General features: G+C 42.7%; 1 long non-coding RNA gene across 1 annotated transcript; it reads left to right on the top strand.

Moving 5' to 3' along the window:
• The first annotated feature begins 2,687 nt into the window (after window positions 1-2,687).
• On the top strand, window positions 2,688-22,695 carry LOC107156649. Its single transcript, XR_007351888.1, has 2 exons — window positions 2,688-2,810; window positions 22,380-22,695. It is a non-coding gene; the product is annotated as an uncharacterized LOC107156649 (long non-coding RNA).
• The last annotated feature ends 226 nt before the right edge of the window (window positions 22,696-22,921 follow it).

Here is a 22,921-nt window from a genome sequence, read left to right as displayed (position 1 = left end):
TAGTGCTCCTTTAACGACACTTACCTGAAATCCATGGTGATAAGGGTGTTTTGAAATTCGGAATATTTTAATTTTTCTAAGGAGAGTAATGCAATGAATAGAATTAACTACAGGTATATTGCAGAGTCAGCCCTATCCAATCCAATGCCTCAGAGTTTGAACCCCAAAATTCTAGAGCCTCTTAGACAGTCATGGTGGATGGCTCAGAAACCTGCCCCTCCATCATTCCTACGGCACCAGGGGTCCTACCTCCTTGGGGAGGGCACTAATATTTCTACAAGAGAACACAGGAACATTCGCAATAGCTGACAGGACTATTGGTTCAGGCCCGGTTTTGCTACCAGATGAGTATTGACAATAATTAAATAAATACTCAATTTTTTAGTGTTTTTTAGATTTGGGAATTGCAAATATGGGAGTATGAATACCTAGTATCATTTGGGGGATTATTGGTCACCATATTGTTTCATCTCATTCCCGTTTGCCTTCGTTTTCAAAGTCTCCCCCAAAGTCATCTTCCGTGTTAGGGTACAACACTAACGTCATTATTCTTCCTCTGCTAAATAAAATAGCAAACATCCAGTGACAACAGTAAAATTAAACTAAACCTTCACTGGATTTCTGGTGAACATTCAATAAAACCCAAGTGACTTTTCCTAGCCATGGATTCCCCACAGACTGGACCCAGTCTTCCTCTCAGCCTGACCTGAGCCTCTTTCTCTCCCACACTCCATCACACAGGGACAGGGTTCCAGTCAGGCTGGGCCACGTGTTGCTCTCCTCGCACCCCTTACCCCGGGATCCGCTCCCATGCCCCCTCTCTCCATCCCACTATTGCACAGATCTAGTATTATAAAGTCTCCATCTGACCAGATCTCTTCAACCAATCTTTCCTCAATACCCTTCTTCAGAATCTTTAGTCAAAGACTAACTTACATTCTCCCTGTGGATCTGTGAAGCCACATATTGGCTTTCTTTTTATGTATCCTGTTTTATTAATTTTTTAAATAAATTTATTAATTTTTTGGTCTTGGAGTTGGATGGTTTTCGCCATATTTGGAAAATGACCATTAATTTGAAATTTCTTTCTTTCTTTCTTTCTTTCTTTCTCTCTCTCTCTCTCTCTCTCTGTTTCTTTTTTTTTCCTTTGACAGTGATTGAACTCAGGGCACTTGACCACTGAACCACATCCCCAGTCCTACTTTGTATTTTATTTAGAGAGAGGGTCTCACTGAGTTGCTTAGCGCCTCACTTTTGCTGATGTTGGCTTTGACCTCATGATCCTCCTGTCTCGGCCTCAGGACTGCTGCCTCAGAACTCTAAATATACATATTATACATAAACATAATATATATAATATATAAACATAATATATTATATGTGAATATAATATATATCATATTCATAATGTATATAAGTATATATACACACATATATACATATACATACACACATACATATACACACAGACATATACATACACACACATACATATACATATATATTAGACTACATATTATTCAAGAGGTTACTAATCTTCTGTTCATTTCTTCAGTATTTTTCCCCTTCTTCATTTCATTTTGGATAATTACTTCAAGTTCCAGCGTACCAATCACTTCTATAGTTTACAATCTATTGAAACCACCCAATAGATTTTTAATGTTATATTTAATTTGGACATATTTATTTTTTTTCAGATATTGTAATTTTTATTTTTAAATTTCTGTTTAGTTATTTTTAGCCTGGGAAACTGGGGAAATAAACACAGAAAATATATATTACAATAATGCAAAAAGTTCCAAATTGAATATGCTTGTGTTTTTAAATGCCAGTTATGTCACTCCACACCACAGTTCAAAATCATCTCAGTTACTACTTTTCTCTCATTCTTTCAGATTTTCCATGGGAAATTTCAAGCTCTTCTCATACTATAATTTGGGGAACTACGCCTCCCTTCAATCTTCTTTTACTATGCCCCTTCTATGTTTACCTTTACAAAGCCAAACTCATTGAGGTATGTAGGAGGGAAAAAAGAAAGATGACATTTAGTTTAACAAGATCCACCTGGTTTTCATTTGTGGCTTTAAAAATTCCCAGTATGCACTCAATATTTGCCTCTATTTACCTTTCTCTCTATTCATCCATCCATCCACTCATTTTCTGAATGTCAATCCATGCCACATATTACCTTGACTACTTCCTCTTTACCCACTTAGTTTGCCAATCCTACAAAAAAGTAAATTTTTTATCATTATATTATATTCATTTAAAAGATCAAAAAGCCAAGATTCAAGGGAGTTGAATACTTTGCTGACCTCTCTAGGGTCTCGCTATGTTGTATACACACACACACACACACACACACACACCACAACTCAAATGGGTGGATTTTCACACCAAGCCATCAAGAACTAAAAGTCTAGATGGAAATTGTCATTACCTAGATGAAATGGAGGAAGTGCTAAATGACCAGGATTCATAAGTGTGACTACGAGACTGTGGGTAGAACCATGTCCACAGGATATCAGGCAGTAGAGACCCCAAGAACGGTGCACTCCTCTCTGCCCACCCAAGTGTCCCGCTCAAGCACTTTCTGAGCTGGGAGCAGCTGACCTGAGCCCCATGGATGGAGCATCCAGTCATCGCCTGTCACAGGTCGGTGTGGGCGTCAGGAAGCAGGTCCTCCCGTGCCCACGCCCTGTGTCACCTGCCGGGGTAGAGCCCAAGCCAGTATAAAAAGGCTCAGGACAGAACATCTCCATCCATTCACCTCCCAAGGTGTCCACGGACTCTGTGCTTCCTGTGACCTGGTGAGTGTCCACTGGGAACAGGAGCAGGGGCTTCCCCAGAGGGATGCTCCAACCAGAGCAGGAAGGGACACTCAGCGGGGACCTGGGGAGCATGTGGTGAGAGATCAGGAGCAACCGGGAAGATTAGAGGGGCTATGTGCTCTAGTTTTAGAGAAGTAAAGTTGTTTTCTGTTTCTGTTTCTTTGGCTTTGGGAATAACATGTTGGCCGCTGGAGTGAACTTCATAGTGGGTCTATAGTTTTGGAAACACAGCTTTATCCACGTGGAGGAAAGACGTGAGGAAGATGTTGGTACTTAAAAGATAGGATTAGAGACACCTGTGACTCCGGCTAGGATCATCGAGGAGACTGGTTTAAAGGAAATGTGGGCTGGAGGTCAGAGAATGTGCAAACAGAAAGATGATATTCTAGGGAATAGTGCTGGCCAGTGAGGACACTTCTTTGGTTTCAGTTATAGATAGATTGGGACACATTGACTGCAAGTTGTCCCCAAAACCAAAATGTTTCAGATTCTTCCAAGAGAGAATGCTTTGGCTGTTTTCTTAAAGGGATTTTGAGCTTTCAACTGGTCCCTATGTTGGACATTTTCATAATTCTTGCTGAAGTGATGGAGGAGATGTTGGGTTAGAGTCAATTTATTTCCATGTCTTTTTTCCTACACTTCAACAACTGGCCGCTTTCTTTGCATGTTTGGAGATTATATTACAACCTCCAAAATAAGGTGGAAATGAGACTCTGAAAGAAAGCATTTTAGTAAACTATAAAAAGTAATTTTAAAATCAAGTGGTTTTCTTGTGCATGATCAAAAGATTTTCAAAATGAGTGAATTGGGAATGAAACAGAAAGGACAAGAGTGGGCAGGTGGCCTGTGTCCTGGTCTGACTGGTGTTTGTCTCTCCCTCAGCTCCTGAACACCCGCCTGCCAAGATGTCCTGCCAGCAGAGCCAGCAGCAGTGCCAGCCCCCTCNTGCTGCAGCTCTGGGGGTGGGGGCTGCTGCCTGAGCCACCACCGGCCCCGCAGGTCCCACCGCCACAGACAGAGCTCTGGCTGCTGCAGCCAGCCCTCAGGGGGCTCCGGCTGCTGTGGAGGGGGCAGCAGCCAGCAGTCTGGAGGCTGCTGCTGAAGTGGACCCTGGGCCTAGAAAGCAGAATTTGAAGCACACAAGGAGCAGCCTCAACCTCTTGAACCTGGTGCATTGCTGTGGTTTTAGTGAAGCCTTCAGACTCTGTGCTGGAATACTCCTCTGACCTGGAATCCAGAAATCTATGTCCTCTCACCAAAGCTCTTCTCTGATCTCCAATCCCATCTCTGCAGCTGCTCCGGGGACCCCATTCCTAGCTTTTATGCCGTTCTCATCAGGCCCCTACCTCAATGAAACAATAAAACAATCTGTCCCTGTATTGTTGCAGACTGCTTTTCTCTTACTTGACAATGTGCCGAGAAAGAGGATCTGGTCTCGGCTCCGTCTTCCTTATCACCTGGGCCCAGCAGCAGCAGCATCTGGTTCGGAGATTCCCAGAGTCCTATGAACACAACTCTTTCAATTCCTGGTCCTCCTAAGATCTGAAAGCAACTGCTCAGTGCATCAGTCAGAAAACAGAATATTATGATGTTTACTTTAACAGGCAGAACTTTTTTTTTAAAAAAAATGTTAATTTGGCATTGGAAAATAGAGCAGGCCAACGGGACAAACTGGGTTGATGGAGGGAAGGACTGACTACTGCTCCCGCGGGTGGGAGGAAAGGTTGCATGCTGGAATTACTAAAACTTGGACGCTCGAAGGAGGGATCCCATGAAGCTGAAGCTCAGGACTCAGAGGAGTGGACCCCTCTCACTTACACAGGAATCTCTGCCCTGGGAAGAGGGTCCCCCTGTGGATGGGACCCAGGCTTCTGAGAAAGGGTGCTGTTAGGTGCTGGTCCTGGAGTCTCTAAGAAGGCCCAAGGGGCCTCTGTGAGAATGGACGACCAAGCACTGTTGTTACTGGGGTCTCTCATGGGGTCAGGAAGTCAGGGTAGGGTGGCATGGAGGGTGTTGTGTCCAGGTTTGGGGTGAAACACCCCAGGTCCAAGGAAGCTGTAAGGAGGCAAACAGGGAGCAGAGGAGAGGGAGTGTGCTTCTGCCTTCTGTGGTCTCTCCCTCTCCCTCTCCGGGTGGACACGCAGGAAGCCAGCGGGCAGCCCTTGTGTCATGAGAGTGGGTGTGGAGGCAGGGTGCGAAGCCGAGCAACTCTGATTCACGAGCCAGCACACTCCGCAGGCGGGGACAGACACTGCCCCACTCAGCTGACCACCTTCCTCCTGATGCCTTCCCTCTCCCCATCTGCCCTCCCAGGAATCGTACCTCACTTCTTAGCAAAAATGGCAAAACGATTCCACGTAACCTGTAAATGCAGACTGCTCCTGCTGAATAGATCTTAGCCTTCTGTGGCAAACAGGCCTCCGAGAGTTCCTGATGCCACCACTGCCTATATGAATAGAACCACTAATTACACACACACTCACACACACTCACACACACACTCACACACACACTCACACACACACACACTCACACACACACTCACACACACACACTCACACACTCACACACCCCGACACACACACACACACACACACACACACTCACACACACACACACACTCACACACCCGTCTTCATCCTGGGTGTCCGGTCCTTAGAAACAGTGTCCAGCTCTGGGAAGGCACTCTGGCTCTGACCGGAGGATTGGGGTCCGGGGGACTGTCAGCCACAGTGAGCCTCCTCCAGCTGGCCTGGTATTTCTTCCTCTGTCACACACTTGGACACTTCCATCTGTCACGATGACATTCCTGGGTGAGCTTCTCTCGCTACCCTCCTGTTGCTTCTCCCCTCCCGGGACTGCCCCCCTGCATTTCCTCTCTGCCCAGTGGCATGGGGTCCCTGGAGAAGGGGCCTTTCCGATCCCTGAAAATTGTAACCCTGCAACACCTAGACCTCTTGGCACTGGGATAGAGATAATCAAAGGACACCACAGAGTTTTAGGCCCCGGGTGAAGGACTTCCAAGTTATGGCGTCATACGGAGGGCTTCCTGGAGACAAGAACTGGGCTTCTTTACTCACCCTGGGGGCCTCCTAGGGCCGGGAACCTGTGCCTTAGCTTAGGGGCTTCTCCAGGAAGATGGGGCATCTCCAGAGTACCCCACCTGAGGGGATGGCATCATCTCTTCTTTCCTGCTTTTTCCAAGTTCCAAGGACCCGAGACACTTAGTGGGGACTGGTGGATGATTTAAGGCAGGGACCTTTTCAACACGAATTCCCTCCAGGGTTCTTGTGAGTCTCTGCTTCTCTTGTCTCCATGGCACTTTGATGAATCCAGAAGCCAGTGTCATGCACTGAGTGTTGGATGACCCTCTCTCTGCCACCCATGAGGTATTTCCTGCTCACACACAGGAAGTTCTCCACAATTCCTGTCCACTCTGAGGCCAGGATTGTGATACAGTCCATGCAACACAGAGGCTCCAGAATGCCCTCTCTGACCACCTTCCCCACTTCAGACACTTGGGCCAATGGTAGAAGAGGGTCCCTACTCTGCACTGGATTGCAGAGTAGGTCATCAGGAGGACAGTCTCTGCAGCCAGTTGGGGACTCCATCTGCTCATCCTCTGAACACATCTAACTCTGCTACCATTCTGTGCTCTGATGAATGCACGATGTTATAAGAACTGTCAATGATTGAGCAGTCTCAGAACGTCAGACATTGTGCTAAGCACATTGCTCATATGATGTCATTTAATCTTTAGATTTTTTTCTGGTAGGTCCATTGTTGGCCCCATTATACAAAATCAAAATCAAAGCCCAGAGAAGTTCAGTTCATTTTTTAGGACACTTGCTACAGTACTCTGTGTCAGCACCCCCTCTCCACTGCTCACTAGACCTGGACAGAGAGCCAGAGTAGACTCCTGGGTGGCATTTACGGCAGCATGTTCAGGCTCTTGCCTGGAAAGATGAACACAGCGCAGAATCCTGACTAGAAGGCTCCAGTCCTTTGGGAATTCCATTATCCCTCCCCAGCTCCCCAGAAACTCAGGTCCCAGACTGATGCACAGGGCTGTTTCAAAGAACTTGTCATTTTTAAACAATATATCCCCTAGGTTCAAAGGGTAGATCTTGTTCTTGAACAAATATAATCAGAGAGGAAAATGGAGAAAAAAATTGCTCATAAAGAGAACATCCTTTGCAAAATAATTTTTAAAATATGTTAATCGAGGTGTCATAGGTCAGTGGAGAAAGATGATTCATTTAAAAAATAGGATTGGAGGGGAAAAGCATATCATATTCAAGTGGAATATAGAAATAAATTTTGAAATCTAGTCACAAACTAGGATTTATAATAGAAAAATAATTTTACCACAGTAAAGAAATAGAACAAATTCTGATAAATCTGATTCCAAAAAATAAAAAACTCAGTACATCCAAAATCATAAGAACAAAATTAGGTAGAAAGCCAAAACAACATATAAAATATTCAATACTTACTAAGTGCCTAACATATGCCAGGAGTTTATTTAGACAGTTGAGATACATTAGTGAACAAAGAGAAAAAAGATCCTTACAGCCATAAACTCGATTACATTGAAAGATTTTCAATGAGTACTACTCTAGAAGTTTCCTATAAAATATACATTAGAGGGATACATATAATATTTTACATAATAATTTTTTGGAGGGGTTACCAGGGATTGAACTGAGGGGAACTTGACCACTGAGCCACATCCCAGCCCTATTTTGAATTTTATTTAGAGACAGCGTCTCACTGAGTTGCTTAGGGCCTCGCTTTTGCTGAAGCTGGCTTTGAACTCACCATCTTCCTGCCTCAGCCTCCTGAGCCATTGGGATTACAGGCGTGCAACACTGTGCTCGGCTTACATAATAAATTTTTAAAACAGAATTTTAAATTAAATTATTTAATTCAAATAAAACAAAATAAAATATTTTGTTTCAATTTAACAAGTTTTACATTAAAATATTTATAATCTCTTATGAGAAATTCATATTTAAAGTGTATAAACATTTACCTAGTGAATGATTTCCTTCTGGTCACCCAGCTAAGAGGTAAAAAATTCATACATTTGATGCCTATCTTCTTCTGAGTTTAGAGCCAAACGTTCCTATGAATGTCTTTATTCTTCTATTACATTGTTTCTTTAAAATATATACTACAGTTTACATATTCTCAAATTAAATATTACATAATTAGTGTACTCTTATGCAAACTTGCTTCCCTATTACAGAATCATTTGTGAGCTATTCATGAAAATCTTTATAGCTTAGTTCAATTATTAATACTGTATAATATTACATCTTATGGCCATTCTAGTTTCTTATTAATGAATATTTATGCTTTTTCCAAATGTCTTGCAGTTCAAATACCATTATTAAAAGTCCGCTACATATTGTCCATTGTAGGAAATTCTCTCTAGGATGTGCTAAGGAATTATGCTGTAGTATGGTGGACATGCTGCAGTGTAACTTTTCAATGTAGTGTCACATTGATCTTCAACTTGTATTCCCTCTATTAGTGTGAAAGAGTTCCTGTTCCTTCCCATCCTGGAGAAATATTATGATATCAGATGTTTATATAATAGTCCAAAAATGAAAGTGAAATACTATCTCATTGTTGCTGTATCATCTATTTTACTGAATATACAGTATGAATATAAAATTATAAGGCGTTCATCTTAAAGTATGCATTATTATGTAGCTTTTGTGTATATTGCTATTTATTTAAGACAACATCTTTAATTTTTTTATCTTCTGTTATTTTCTGAGTAATAAAAAATTGGTCTTATAGTCATAAAACATGCTGAACTATGATTATTTCTAATTTGCTGCTGGGAACATTCTTTTTCAAAAAATTATTTTATTTTTAATTTTTAGTTATACATGACAATAGGATGTATTTTGGCAGAATATACACACATAACATATAACTTATTCTATGTAGATTCCCACTCTCATGGTCGTACGTGATGCGGAGTTACCCTGGTCACGTATACAAATACACAGCTAGGAAAGTTATGACCAATTAATTCTAATTTCCAATTCCCCTCTCCCCTCCCTTCCCTTCATTTCACTTTATCTAGTCCAGTGGATTTCTATTATTCCCCTCCCTTACCACCCTTGTTTGAGGTTAGATCCACAAATCATTTGGCCTTTGTTTTTTGGGATTGACTTATTTCACATCGCATGATGTTTTCCAGTTCCACCCATTGACCAGCATTAGACCAGAGACCCTGCACTTACCAGAAGACAAGGGAGGCCCAGCTTTCCAACATATCTGCTGGGGAACCAAATTCCCCAACAAGACTCCTGAGGTGCAAGAAGTAAAATCAAGAATTGATAAAAGGGATGGTATCAAACTGAGAAAGCTTCTTCACAGCAAAGGAAACAGTCAAGAACGTGTACAGAGATCCTACAGATTGGGAGAAAATCTTCTCCACCAAAATCTCAGATAAGGCATTAATTTTCAGGATATACAAAGAACTCAAAAAACTTAACACCAGAAAAATAAATAAGCCAATCAGTAAAGGGGCAAAGGAACTGAACAAACACTTCACAGAAGAAGAAATATGAACGTTCAAAAACTATATGAAAAAATGTTCAACTCCACTAGCAATTAGAGAAATGCAATTAAAACTACACTGAGATTCCATCTCACTCCAGTCAGAATGGCAGTCATAAAGAATACAAATAAAAATAAATGTTGGGAACATTCTTATGCATACCTTCTTCTCTTAGCATTCCCTTAGCTCTTTGGTTAAATTCCAAGATGTTCAGATACTGTAAAAAAGCGTGTTCGTTTTATATTTCCACACCATAAGCTACATGTTGAATGAATGAATCATCACATTGTCATGCAGAATAATTATGCCAATTTATTTTCACACCAGGGAGGCATGAGTACTCATCCAGTTGCACAATTCTCTCCAACATTGAAGGTATTTCTGGTCTTTAAAATTTTTTTTTAAATGACACATATTTGTACATATTTATCAGGCACAAAATGGTATGTTTTCATTAATGTATACTTTAGGTAGTGAACAACTTGGAGTAATAATTTTCTTTCTCCATGAATTAGAAGTCAGGTATAGTTTATTCTTTGGGTGCATTTAAAAATAATTCATAATACAAAAGAAAATGTGTTGAAAGGGAGTGGAACAAACTAAACACCCCTTGTGTACAACAAGCGCCTATCTCTGGAAGGGGTGTAGGGCTCAGGAAACAGAGGGGAATCCAGGCCTTCTGAACTACTTCCAACGGATCTCAACCATCTATAATCCAGATATTATAAAAGACGTGAGGCAGATTCCCTTGATGAACAGATGACTGTAGAAAATAAGTCCCTTGTCAATATAGTTTTTCTGTCTAAATAATGGTAGACTTTTAACTTAAACCTAGCAGCCAGGGCTTAGAAATGAATTCTCATGATATTCCAACCATGCAGCTGATTTACCACCGTGTTCAAGTCAGAATGATCGGCAGCTGGGTGTTGCCCTGCCTGGATTTGCAGACACATGGCTCAGTGGCATCTGAGCTCCATTATCTCAGGATCAGTGAGCTGAGCTTCTGAGTTGCATTACCTGTGTGGGCCAAGGAATCACTATCTGGCTGCTCCTTCCATAACTAAGCCCTTTGGAACCATCTGAGAAGAGACCTCATCCTTGAGTAACACAGAGGTGGATCTCTGCAGGACCAGCTGCCGCCTCTCCCTGGGCGTGCCTTACGTCAACCTCATACACCGTTGCTTAAGTCACACGGAAAATCATTTGTAAATTCTCGGGTGCTAAGAAGTGCTAGTGAAATGACCTTGTTCTAAAAGCTGGTGGGAGTTACACACATCATACATTTAGATCCTGCTCTAAAGAGAGATTCAGTCTAGTTTCAGAAAGATGCCACATAAAACACAGGTGAGATACGGAGTAATAATAATAAATAAAAATAATAATAAATAATAATAAAATAATATTTAGAATAACATTTGCTGGGATAAAGGCATAATCCAAAACTGTCACCTTATTAAAATGTCATAGATAATTATTTTTTAAAAAGTTTTAATGAAGTAGAGCTAGAGGGAAAAACCAGACGGTGGGAGGTAGAAAAAGCCAACCAAGTACACATACACACACACACACACACACACACACATACACACACACATGCACACTCTCACTAAAAAATATTTTAAGTGCCTATGTTTATATAATCACATTAATTATCTTACTATATCATTTGTACACCTCAACACTGAAATTTCCACACTGAAATTCCAAAAACATAAAACATAAATATTTGTGTTTTGCAACAACATGTGAACTGGCTCCACTTTTCCCATTATGATCTACATGTTTTTAATGCATAATATATTGTTCCAGGCTTCAGAGAACTTTGGATTCTCCCTGAGTATTTCTGGCGCTGACAGGAGGAAAGAGTTTTTCCTTGACTTCCTCTTCTGGCCCTAATGCACCTACTTCAAATTAATTAATTAACTAGTTTTGTTTTGGAAGATCTCACCCAAGTGCTGCACACCAACTTGAACCAGCTGTGGACTCCTGCCCTTTCCCTTCTATGGAAGGAGAAGGATGGAAGCCCCTTTTTAAGCCAAGAAAATAATTATAAATCATAGAAGTAGGAGGTCCAACGGGTTTAAAAGCTCCTAGAGATCCTCTAACCCTGTCTCCGGGAGAATGTTCCTGGACACGAGGCCTGGCCTGCGCTACCTTCCCCACTTCCCCTCCGTTCCCAGGGCATTCCTGGGAGCTGAGGTTTGTCTTTCTGTTGAAATGGAGCGAGGCACAGATCTGCTGCTTTTCCACACACTCCCCTCCTGATGGCACTTCATAGTCAAACACGTCAGCATACTTCACAGAACAAAGGACCCGGAACATAAAAAAGAGTAGATATTTGGAAAAAATCAAACCTCTTCCTGGGAGAAAGAAAAAAAGAAAGACGGGAAGGAGGGAGGGGGGACGGAAGAAGGAAGAGCCAAAACGGAGGCAAGTTCAGTAACTTCACGAGGACGCACCTACTAAATGGCAGAGTCAGGACTGCTTTTACGTCTGTTTCATAGCCTGCTCTTATGAAGCGGTGGAACACAACAGGGTCCAGCAACACGTTCTGATAAAGAACAAGAGATAGTGTAGACCTTGGGAACCCTGGTATCTCTGTGCTAACTACATCAGCTCTGCCATTATAGCGTGGAAATAACCATGGACAATAAAGGAGTGGATACAGTTGGGTTCTGATTAAACTAAGCATTATGGACGCTGAAATTTCAACTTACTATAATTTTAAATGTCATAAAATATTCTTTTGTTTTTTTCATTATTGAACCATTTAAATACATAAAAATCATTCAGTGCTCATAGGTTATACAAACATAGGAGATTTGGGGTACAGATGGAAGTAGCTGACAGCCAATAGCTACCAGGATGACTTGGACCTAAGTAGAGAAATATGAGGCCATCTCTAATGATAGTCCAACCAGTCTGCCAAGAGAAATCAGATTTTATTGGTATCAAGAAGACAATAAAGCAAACGCAGACTCAAGGCCCCAAGATTAAAAACTAAGAGAACTTCAGTCTGGCATGTGCCCAACAGAATGGGGCAGAAGACATATAAACTGGCCATGACCAAGAAGGCTTGTTCCTAAAGAGGCCGATTCCTAGATAGTCGTGGCTGCCCGGAGTCCAGTGGAGGAAGGCGGGTGAGAAGCAACCAGTCATCATCGGTCAGAGAACCCACGTGCGTGTCAGGAGGCAGGTCCTCCCATGCCCAGGCTCTGTCTCACACACTGGGGTCCAGCCCAAGACCAGGATAAAAGGGCCACAGGAACAGGGCACCTCCATCCACTCACCTCCTGAGTTGCTCACAGACCCTGCACTGCCTGTGACCTCGGTAAGTGTCCACTGGGAAAAAGGGCATCCCCAGAGGATTGCTTAGACCAGAGCAGGAGGGAAGCTGGGCAGGGCCTGGAGGGCGGGAGGCCATACTGCCAGGGGAGGAGAGATGAGCATAGACTGACAGATGGCAGCAGAGGGGACCAAGAAAAGGCATGAGATACAACTGAGGGATTGTGCCTTGGATTCTAGAGACAACAAGCTGCTCTGCAGTGAGGGGGACCCCTCAGAACAGGGGACACTGAGCACAGAGCCTGCTCCTTGGACCAGTGCTGGGAGGGGAGCCAATTTCTGAAACTGCAGCCCTGTCTCAGCAAAGCAAGAGCTGAATGAAACCAGGGCAGGGCACCAGTGGCTTAGGAGACCCACATAGCCATGGGTCTGGCATTCCCTCACTCACTTCCAACTTGATTAGGGGACTACAAGCCTGAGACTTGTCGCCGTGAGCAGGTGGNTGCTGCAGCTCTGGGGGTGGGGGCTGCTGCCTGAGCCACCACCGGCCCCGCAGGTCCCACCGCCACAGACAGAGCTCTGGCTGCTGCAGCCAGCCCTCAGGGGGCTCCGGCTGCTGTGGAGGGGGCAGCAGCCAGCAGTCTGGAGGCTGCTGCTGAAGTGCCCTTGACTTCCTCTTCCTTCAGGGGCTACAGGCAGTGCTGAGAGGCTTAGGGAAAGCTTGAGTCTGGCCAGGAGCATCTGTCCAGCCTGGTGGGCAGAAGCCAAAGTCTTCCTCCTAAAGTGCACCAGAGACCTCCTTCCCCATTTCCATGGCTGCTCCAGCAACCTGACGCCCAGACCTAACGCGGCACGATTGTGTCATTGTATTCTGTTGCACAAACGCCAATAATAAACCTTGGAATCTGCTCTCCATCTGACCACGGGACTGGTTTGTTGTCTGCTTAAGTTGCTATTGTTTATTTCCCTCTGTCTTTTTCCTGGTGGTACTTGGCCTCTCTGAACAGAATGAAACAGACTGGAATTAGGAGCCCTCCCAAAATCCAGGACAAGGTCCTCATGGTGAGTGAGGCAGAGGGGAAACTGCCTGCCTGGGAAGCCAAGGATGGCGAGAGTGGACATCGCCCTGCCCAGGCCAGTCTAGCACAGGCTCACTGCCACGTAGATGGGCAAATTCAGCCTTATAGAATATATATCTTATTATATATTATATCTAATATGCCAATATGTAGAATATCTTTATATATAATAGTTATAGACATTTACATACATAATTATAGTTATGTTATATAGTTATGATTATAGTCATATATGTATAATTATATAGAATATATTTATATATGATATGTCTAGATCTGCCTCTCTCTATAGAAATAATATCCTGTCTTTTGTTCCATTTTGTGACTTCCTCTCTTTTCAAAGCTTTTTGCAACCCAGAATCGCCTGAAGATGCAAATTTAAAAAAAAAAAATGTCTTCTATCTTTCCTCAAAGTTGTCTTTTAATAAACCTATTTTTTTTTTTTTTTTTTTACCAATTTGACTTCTAATTCTTGTGGAGCACAGAACAGCGTATCCTAGATGCAACCCTAGGGAGCTAACAGTTCAACCCAGTAGGAAGGGGATAGAACAGGAGTCAGAGGCAAACGTTTTTTTTCTCTTTTTGCCTTTTCTCCTAAGTCTGTGTTTGGCTTTTAAACCAAAGCACCACAGTAGCATTAAGAACTATTGTTCTTTTAACTTGTAGTTTCCACCAGATCTCACTCTGTCCTTTGGGTATGAGCAAAAAATGGACATCTTGGTCCTTTCCCCCACCATCATCTCCTCACCTTGTGTGACCCATACTCCTTCACCTGATCAGTCCTTAGCTGACTCCTTCACTGGACGGATGTGTACACACACAGTCACAGGAAATCCGTATTACAAAATTCAATCACATTGCTGTATAATTTATGCACGGTAAAATTCACAATATCTAAATGCAAAATGTAATGAGTATTGCTAAATATGCACAGTTGTGTGACCACAAGTGTCATAGACACACTGTAAATGTAGCTGACAATTTACTGGTTATTATTTGAGAAAGTTTTAAAACTATCACAAGTCCACAATACATTAATGAAAATATGCTTATGTTTAGCCTCATTATAATTAAATTCTAAGTGGCAGAAATTATCATTAAAATTACAGAAAGATAAAAATTGAACTTGGCAAAGGGTTAACATAATTGAGATAATATAGGGCTTAAAATACATTTATTATATTGTTAATAAACATAAAGCTCATGTAAATTAGTAAACAAGAAAACATTTCCATAAAATGATGGGAAAGACTCATAAATATTCAAATCTAAAATATAAAATGGAAGAAAAAAATTAATAGCCACTAACATTAGACTATAAAAATTATCCAACCTCATTAATAAAAGATCACCATGATCAAGTGGGTTTCATCCCAGGGATGCAAGGTTGGTTCAACATATGGAAATCAATACATGTAATTCATCACATCAATAGACTTAAATATAAGAATTATATGATCATCTCAATAGGTGCAGAAAAAGCAATTGACAAAATACGGCACCCCTTCATGTCAAAATACTAGAAAAACTAGGGATAACAGGTACTTATCTCAATATTATAAAAGCTATCTATGCTAAGCCTGAGGTCAATATTATTCTAAATGGAGAAAAATTGAAAGCATTGAAGTGCAATAAACTTGAAGACTGTAATTATTAAGTTATTATTAAGTCTGAGGGAAAGAAATGGGAAAAGGTGAATAAATCTTATGTAGACAAAATAGATAATAGAAGAATATTATGTAATGATAAAAGGGAGAATCCAGCAAGAAGATATAACAATTACACACATATATGTACCAAACATCAGAGCTTCTACATGTATGAAGCAAATATTGGCAGAGTCCGTCTGTGCAGTCATAGTAAGAGGCTCTAAAAATCCCCTTTCAATAACAGAACAACCTGCAGAATATCAACAAGTCCACAGAGACCAGGACGACTCTACCCACCACACTGGGCCTAATAAGCACATGCAAAACACTCTACCCCAGCTCAGCAGAGTACTCATTTTTCTCAAGTGCACATGCAATATTCTCCAAAATAAATCATATGAAAGACCACAAAACAAGTCTCACTAATTTTAAAAATATTGAAATCACATAAAGTATCTTTTCAAATCAAAATGGAATGAGACTAAAAAATGGCAGCAAAGGGAAAACAGGAAAATTCTCAGATATGTAGATGTTAAGCCATGTCCTCCTCAACAGCCACCAGATCAAAGTGAAAAGTCACCAAGGTATTCTCAGATACCTTGGTACAAGTGAAAATGAAAATACAGCATATCAAACCTTAAAACTTACCAAGATGCAGAGGGACACTTACAGCTATAAAAACTTACATGAGAAAAGGATGGATGGTCTCGTTTTAATGATTCAGCTTTAAGTAACTGGGGAAAAACAAATTGAATCCAAATCTAGCATAAAGAAGGAAATAAGAAAGGTTAGAGCAGAGTTAACTGAAATAGAGAATAGAGAAAGTCAATGAAATCAAGAGCAATTTCTCTGAGAAGAACATTAACTATGCAAAACAGCTAGACTGATTCACAAAATGAAAGAGTCAAGTTGGAAAATAAAAGCAGAAATGAGATGAGAACATTGCAATTGATGTATAGAAATAAAAAGTTGTAAGAGAATACTGTGAACAATTATTTGGCAACAAATTGGATAGTCCTAGAAACATAACATACCAAGATGGATTTACAAAAAAATGAAAATTACCAAGAAGATTAAATCAGTATCAATTAACTTCCTACAAAGTAAAGTGCAGGACTAGAAAGCTTCATTTATGAATTATATCAAACATGTTAAGAAAAAATAATAACAATTTTCTTCCTATTCTTCCCAAAAGCTGAAGAGAATGAAACATGTTAACCTCGTTCTGTTATGCTAGCATTATACTCACACCAAAGCCAGACAAAAATATGAGAAAAGGAAACTACAGATCAATATCCACAGTGATTTTAAGGGCTGACAAAAATCCTAAACCGAATATTAACAAGTGGTATTCAACAACACACTAAAAGTATGTACACCAAGACCAATTTCAAATTATTTCCTGAACAGCTGATACAATCTTGAAAAGGATGAGAAAGTTGGAGACCTTACACTTTCTCATTTTCTAAAATTTATTACACATCTACAACATCAGTGTGGTTCTGTCACAAGATGGACACACAGACGAATGGAATAGAGTTAAGGAATGGAAGAAAGCCCGGAAGTGAACCTCACATGTGAGGTCAACAAAACTGACAAGGCCATCAGTAGAGAACAGTCTTTTGAATAGGTGGTTGGGAAAACTAGACAGCTACATGCAAAAGAAGGAAACTGAGTCATTGGTTTATATTATTCACAAATGATAACTCAAATAGGATCAAGGACCTTAAAAAATAATCAAAACTACAAAACTCCTAGAAGAAAACATGAGGGGAAAGCTTCATTATGTTGGATTTGACCATGAATTCTTTGACACAAACCAAAAGTGCAGGAAATGAAAGTAAAAATAGACAAATTCGACTATATCAACATTAAAACCTTCTGTGAACCAATGAACACAATCAAGAGAGAAAGAACAACCTTTAGTATGGACGTAAATACCTGAAAATTTTGTATCTGATAACAGGGTAATAATATCCAGAATATGGAGCAAGCTCCTATAACTCAACCACAAATGAATGAACAATCTGATAAAAATGGAAAAAGGACTTGAACAGACATTTCTCAAAAAAAAAATTATGATCGCAAGCTCATGGAAAGAAGTTCAGTATCACTAATAATTAGGAAAATGCAAGCAAAGACCACAGTGAGATATCACTTCAAGACCAAAACAAAAGAAGAAAATAATATCATTGATGAGGACATAGAAGATCTGGAATCTTTGTGCACTGTTGGTGGGAAGGCAAAGTGACATGAACTGTGAAAATCACTATGGTGGATCCTCAGAAATTTAACAGGATTAATATCTGATCCAGTGATTTCACTTCCGAGTGAATTTCAGTACACAAGAATTGAAAGCAGAGTTTGAAGACATATTCGTACATCCATGTTTCTAACAGCATTATTTACAACTGCCAAACGGTAGAGGCAGCCCAAGTGTGGGCTGATGGATAATTCCATTAACAAAATGTGGTGTATATGCAACAAAATATCATATAACCTTAAAAGGGGAAGATACATACATATACATATGCATATGTATATCCTACACCATGAATGAACCTTAAAAACATTATGCTGAGTAAGACATCTAGTGACAGAAGGACAAATATTACCTGATTCATTTATGTGGAAAACTGAGTGTTCAAAGTCCCAGAGAGAAGGTAGAATGGCAGTCTCTGGGGTTTCAGGGGAGGAATAGTAGGGAACTCCTGATTAATGAGGAGAGTTTCAGGTTCACAAAATGACATCTGGAGATTGGTCACCCAACTGTGTGATCATATTTAACCTACTGAGCTACACAATGAAAAATGGCTGAGATATGTTTTACCAAACTCTTTTGTATTTCTATTAGTACCTTATAATTCCACATAACATATAGTTCTGTAAAACATTCTGCATGCAGCAGGGTTGATTGTCCCATGTCTGCACAGGCACACAGCAGAACAATACGATTTGGTCAGTTTCATCCCCAGATCTTCCACTCTCCTCCTCCTTCCTCTCCGTCCCCTTCCTCTGACCTCCTGTTATCCCTTCTATTCCCATGACAACCCCCTTTTCTTTCCTTCCAGCTTCCACATCTAGAATACATGATGAGCCTTGACTTTGTCAGTATTTACTAAAGCTTTTTAAGGAGAATGTTCACAATTTAGACCTGATGGAGAATCCATTGCCCTCTCACTCTATGGTATATCCTAAATATATTAGAAATCATACCCTTGGCAGCAATCAGAAACTATAATTTTAAAAGGTGCCATTTAAAGACTAACTGGATTTTCTTTTAAAGAGCATGGCTTCAGCATTTGACGGGAAAAACCTGAAGACCACCAATTTGTTTGGTGCTGGCGAATGGAAATCCTCAGAAAGTCAGTGATTTGCTAGACAAGATGTTTATATTAACTGACACCTAAGCCAGTCAATCCCATGGGCAAGACTTCATTCCAGTCTTCCTCATGCAGGAATACTGCTGCTCCTCACCTGTGTCCAGGTAAGGTCAGATGAGGACCTGGGCGTGGCCCTGTGTGTGGAAACAGAGGCATGGACCTGGTGGCATCTCACACCATCATCCTAGAAACCAGGAGATGAGCTACTGAGTGGACCTGCTGTTGTGAAAAGCAAGGGATCAGTATCCTGACCACTTCCCCATTCCTAAAGCCTTGGGAATGACATGAGCAGGAGAACGAATATCACATGAGGTGAGACAGTGGCAGAACTTTCAAGGTGATATGGCCACACATACCTTCCTACTTTTCTCAGAGTATAGATGCCCATGATGGTGACCTAAGTCCTAAGGATTAGCTATTTATAAAGTCAATGCAATGCTAGTGAAAGGCTATAAAAATCACGCAATACCCATAGTGTGCATAGCCTCGTGTTGAACAAACAAAGGTTAAGAAATAGCAACCCAGGGGCTGGGGTTGTGGCTCAGTGGTAGAGCACTCACCTAGCATGTGCAAGGCCCTGGGTTTGATCCTCAGCACCACATAAAATAAATAAATAAAATGAAAGTATTATGTTCAACTACAACTAAAAATGAATAAATATCTTTTAAAAAAAGAAATAGCAAACCCAAGCCAGGGTGTCAAAAAATTTATTATAAATGATATGGCACATGAAGAATGAAAAGAAAACAAGTGGGATTTGTCTAGATGGGGCAAAGACCAAGGCAAACATTGCCAAGACAAGTGTAATCAAAGTGCAGAAAATAAAGTGCACTTAGAATATTTCTAAGGGCAGGCAGAAAAGGGCTTACAGCAGAGGTGGAGCATGAAGCCATATCGCCTAGAAGGATTGTGGACTTTTCCCTTTAAACAGCAAGCAGCCCTGAACAAGACCGTGCTAATGATTTGGTATGAATTATTTATGGGGATGGCAGAGTCTTTTCTTGGATCTGGTATAAGAAGAGAATCAATAAAAGGCCACAGGGATTGGAGGCAGTGTTTGGTCAGAGGAGTCTGGGCACATGTGGATGGTTGCTGCTCTGTGGTAAAGGGAGGTACACACATAAACGTGACGTCTTTCTCAACTGCAGACCTGCGTCTCTGCATATGCAGTCTCTGTGTGTACACCTGTGTCCTATAGATAGCTGGATGTAGATTCGTATGTATCGCCACTACATTTTGACTGGTTTCACCATGTCCATTGTGACCCAGCTATTAATTCCAAGGTCTGGGCGGTTCCGGAGTCCACCAGTGTCTAGGGAGAAGAAGCCCCTTCCTGACTGAATCTAACTTTGGCTTGTCTACATCCGGCTGGGTAAGTTTAGTTTTTGGATAACCCCCCAGTTGTGACTGCCTCTGCCGCCATCTTGTCCTAGAATGAATGCACAAATTCAAAACAGTGCTTTTACGCAAAGCCTGTGACTATGGAGAAGACAAATGGAAACCTGGGGACGAAGGGCAGACAGGGGCTTACAAGTAACAGCACAAACACATCTGTGGGAAATGTTAAGGACTATCGTTCTCAAAAGTCACCTGCTTCCCTGTGGGCAGGCACCTGGGCCTAGGATTAAAGTATTTCACAGCCTTCTTTCTTGTCCTCCTCTTTCTCATCGGTGGCTGTCACCCCTCCTCCCAATATGACCCCAGGAATTCAAACCTTCACCTTCATACACAGAGCAAAGCCTGCTGCTCTTGCTCCACCCAAGGAGCTCCCTGCCTGCTCCCTGCCTGCCCTCTGCCTGCTCCCTGCCTGGCTCTGGTACCTGTCTGCACCAGGCAACCTAAAAACAAAATCCAAACAAGAGCCTCTCTTTACAGAAGGGAACTGTGAATTATTCTTATTATTATTATTTGTGTGTGTGTGTGTGTGTGTGTGTGTGTGTGTGTGAAGAGCCTCACCTTCATCCTGTACTCAGTAGGGCACGTGTGTCACTAGAGAAGACTCCACCATGTTTCAATCTCTGTCCCTGATTAAGTAGATTGCAAAAGTTCCCACCTCAGCAGGTCCCAGAGCTGAACTAGGTCCTTCTTCTGAGCTTCACCTGTGCAGATGACTAGGTCACCTGCTCACAAGTAGACATGTGAGGGACATCGGCGTTTCTGCAGCTCCCCAGGCTCCCTGGGCAGAGAGTTCTCCTGAAAGAGGCAGAAAATGGAGTAGACTGAGAAGTGAGGCCCTCTCAGGGCAGGTACCTGCTGGAAAAATGAGGTGGAGAATGTGGCAGGAGTTCACCTTCTCATCTCATTCCTAAGTCTCATTCCAGGATGGGAGCAGCTTCCAGAACCCCACGGAAGGGAGCGGGTGAGGATCCTCCGGTCATTACCCGTCACATGACTTACGTGGGTGTCATAAGGTGGGTCCTCCATGCCGAGGCCCTGTCTCACACGCTGAGGCAGAGAACAAGGCCAGGTTAAAAGGGCTCCAGAGAGAGCACCTCCATCCACTCACCTCCCGAGGAGCCCACACACCCTGCCTGCCGGTGACCACAGTAAGTGTCCCCTGGGGAAGGGGATAGAGGCTACCAGAAGGGTGTTCAGACAAGATCAGGGGCGAGGCTGAGCAGGGCTCTGAGGGCTGGAGGACACTGAGAGAAGAGGAGAAGTTAGCCTGGACGACAGGTGAGGGCTACAGGGACTCTGGAACAAACACTGAGACGAGGACAGCCAGGTGACTGGGCCTTGGGCTCTGGAGAAAACAAGCTGCTCCGAAGTAAGGGGACCCCTCAGAACAGGGGACACTGAGCACAGAGACCTGCTCCTTGGACCAGTGCTGGAAGGGGGTCAGAAATTGACTAAAACTGCAGCCCTGTCTCAGCAAAGCAAGAGTTGCCACCAGGGCAGGGCACCAGTGGCCGCTTTGGCTTAGGAGACCCACATAGCCATGGGTCTGGCATTTCCTCACTCACTTTCACTTGATTAGAGGACCACAAGCCTGAGACTGGCCAGGCGACTTGTCGCCGTGAGCAGGTGGTCAGCAGAGGACATCTGAGCTCTGACCTGACATGAGGACTGGGGTTCAGGTCAAGGGTGCAGGAATTGATGGGCTTATCATCTCTTCATTAGCCGAGTGGCTGGCTGACCTGATAATTTTGAAGATCCTTTGCAATACTGAGCTGCAGGGGAAAATCATCTTGCAAGTCACGACAAGAGAGAATGACTGCTTTTCCCTTTTAAAAGTTATTGTCCCTGTAATGACCCTTAAAGGGCGCATTTTCAGAGTGTGAAGGCATTTGCAATAATTTTCTCCTTTACATGTAAATCTTTGACTCATGACATTTTGTGATATTGTGTGGTCGTAGTTTACTACACTGGTGCGTTTGTCTGACTTACAAGTGCATCTGAGCTTCCATAGTGATGACGAGGATGAGGATGGTGATGGTGGTGGTGGTGTGAGGGGATGGAGAGGGCAAAACTCCTGGAGACGCTCTTTCTAGGATTCTGAGCAATGCTAAGTGGTCAGAGTGGGCAGGTGGCCTGTGTCCTGGTCTGACTGGTGTTTGTCCCTCCCTCAGCTCCTGAACACCCGCCTGCCAAGATGTCCTGCCAGCAGAGCCAGCAGCAGTGCCAGCCCCCTCCCAAGTGCCCCCCCCAAGTGCCCTCAAAAGTGCCAAACCCCGAAGTGTCCCCCTAAGTGCCCTCCAGCCCCTTCCTGCTGCAGTGTCAGCTCCGGGGGCTGCTGCAGCTCTGGGGGTGGGGGCTGCTGCCTGAGCCACCACCGGCCCCGCAGGTCCCACCGCCACAGACAGAGCTCTGGCTGCTGCAGCCAGCCCTCAGGGGGCTCCGGCTGCTGTGGAGGGGGCAGCAGCCAGCAGTCTGGAGGCTGCTGCTGAAGTGCCCTTGACTTCCTCTTCCTCCAGAGGCGACAGGCAGTGCTGAGAGGCTTAGGGAAAGCTTGAGTCTGGCCAGGAGCATCTGTCCAGCCTGGTGGGCAGAAGCCAAAGTCTTTCTCCTAAACATGTTGGGAACCACCATCTCCTGTCTGTGCTGTCCACCTGAAGCCCTGGCCCAGTCTCACACAGCATCTGTCATTCTGCTCTGTTGGCTGAATTGAAAT

The sequence above is a fragment of the Marmota marmota genome, unplaced genomic scaffold, assembly GCF_001458135.2.
Source record: "Marmota marmota marmota unplaced genomic scaffold, marMar, whole genome shotgun sequence".
Lineage (NCBI taxonomy): Eukaryota > Metazoa > Chordata > Mammalia > Rodentia > Sciuridae > Marmota > Marmota marmota.
This window is presented reverse-complemented; position numbering and strand designations above follow the sequence as displayed.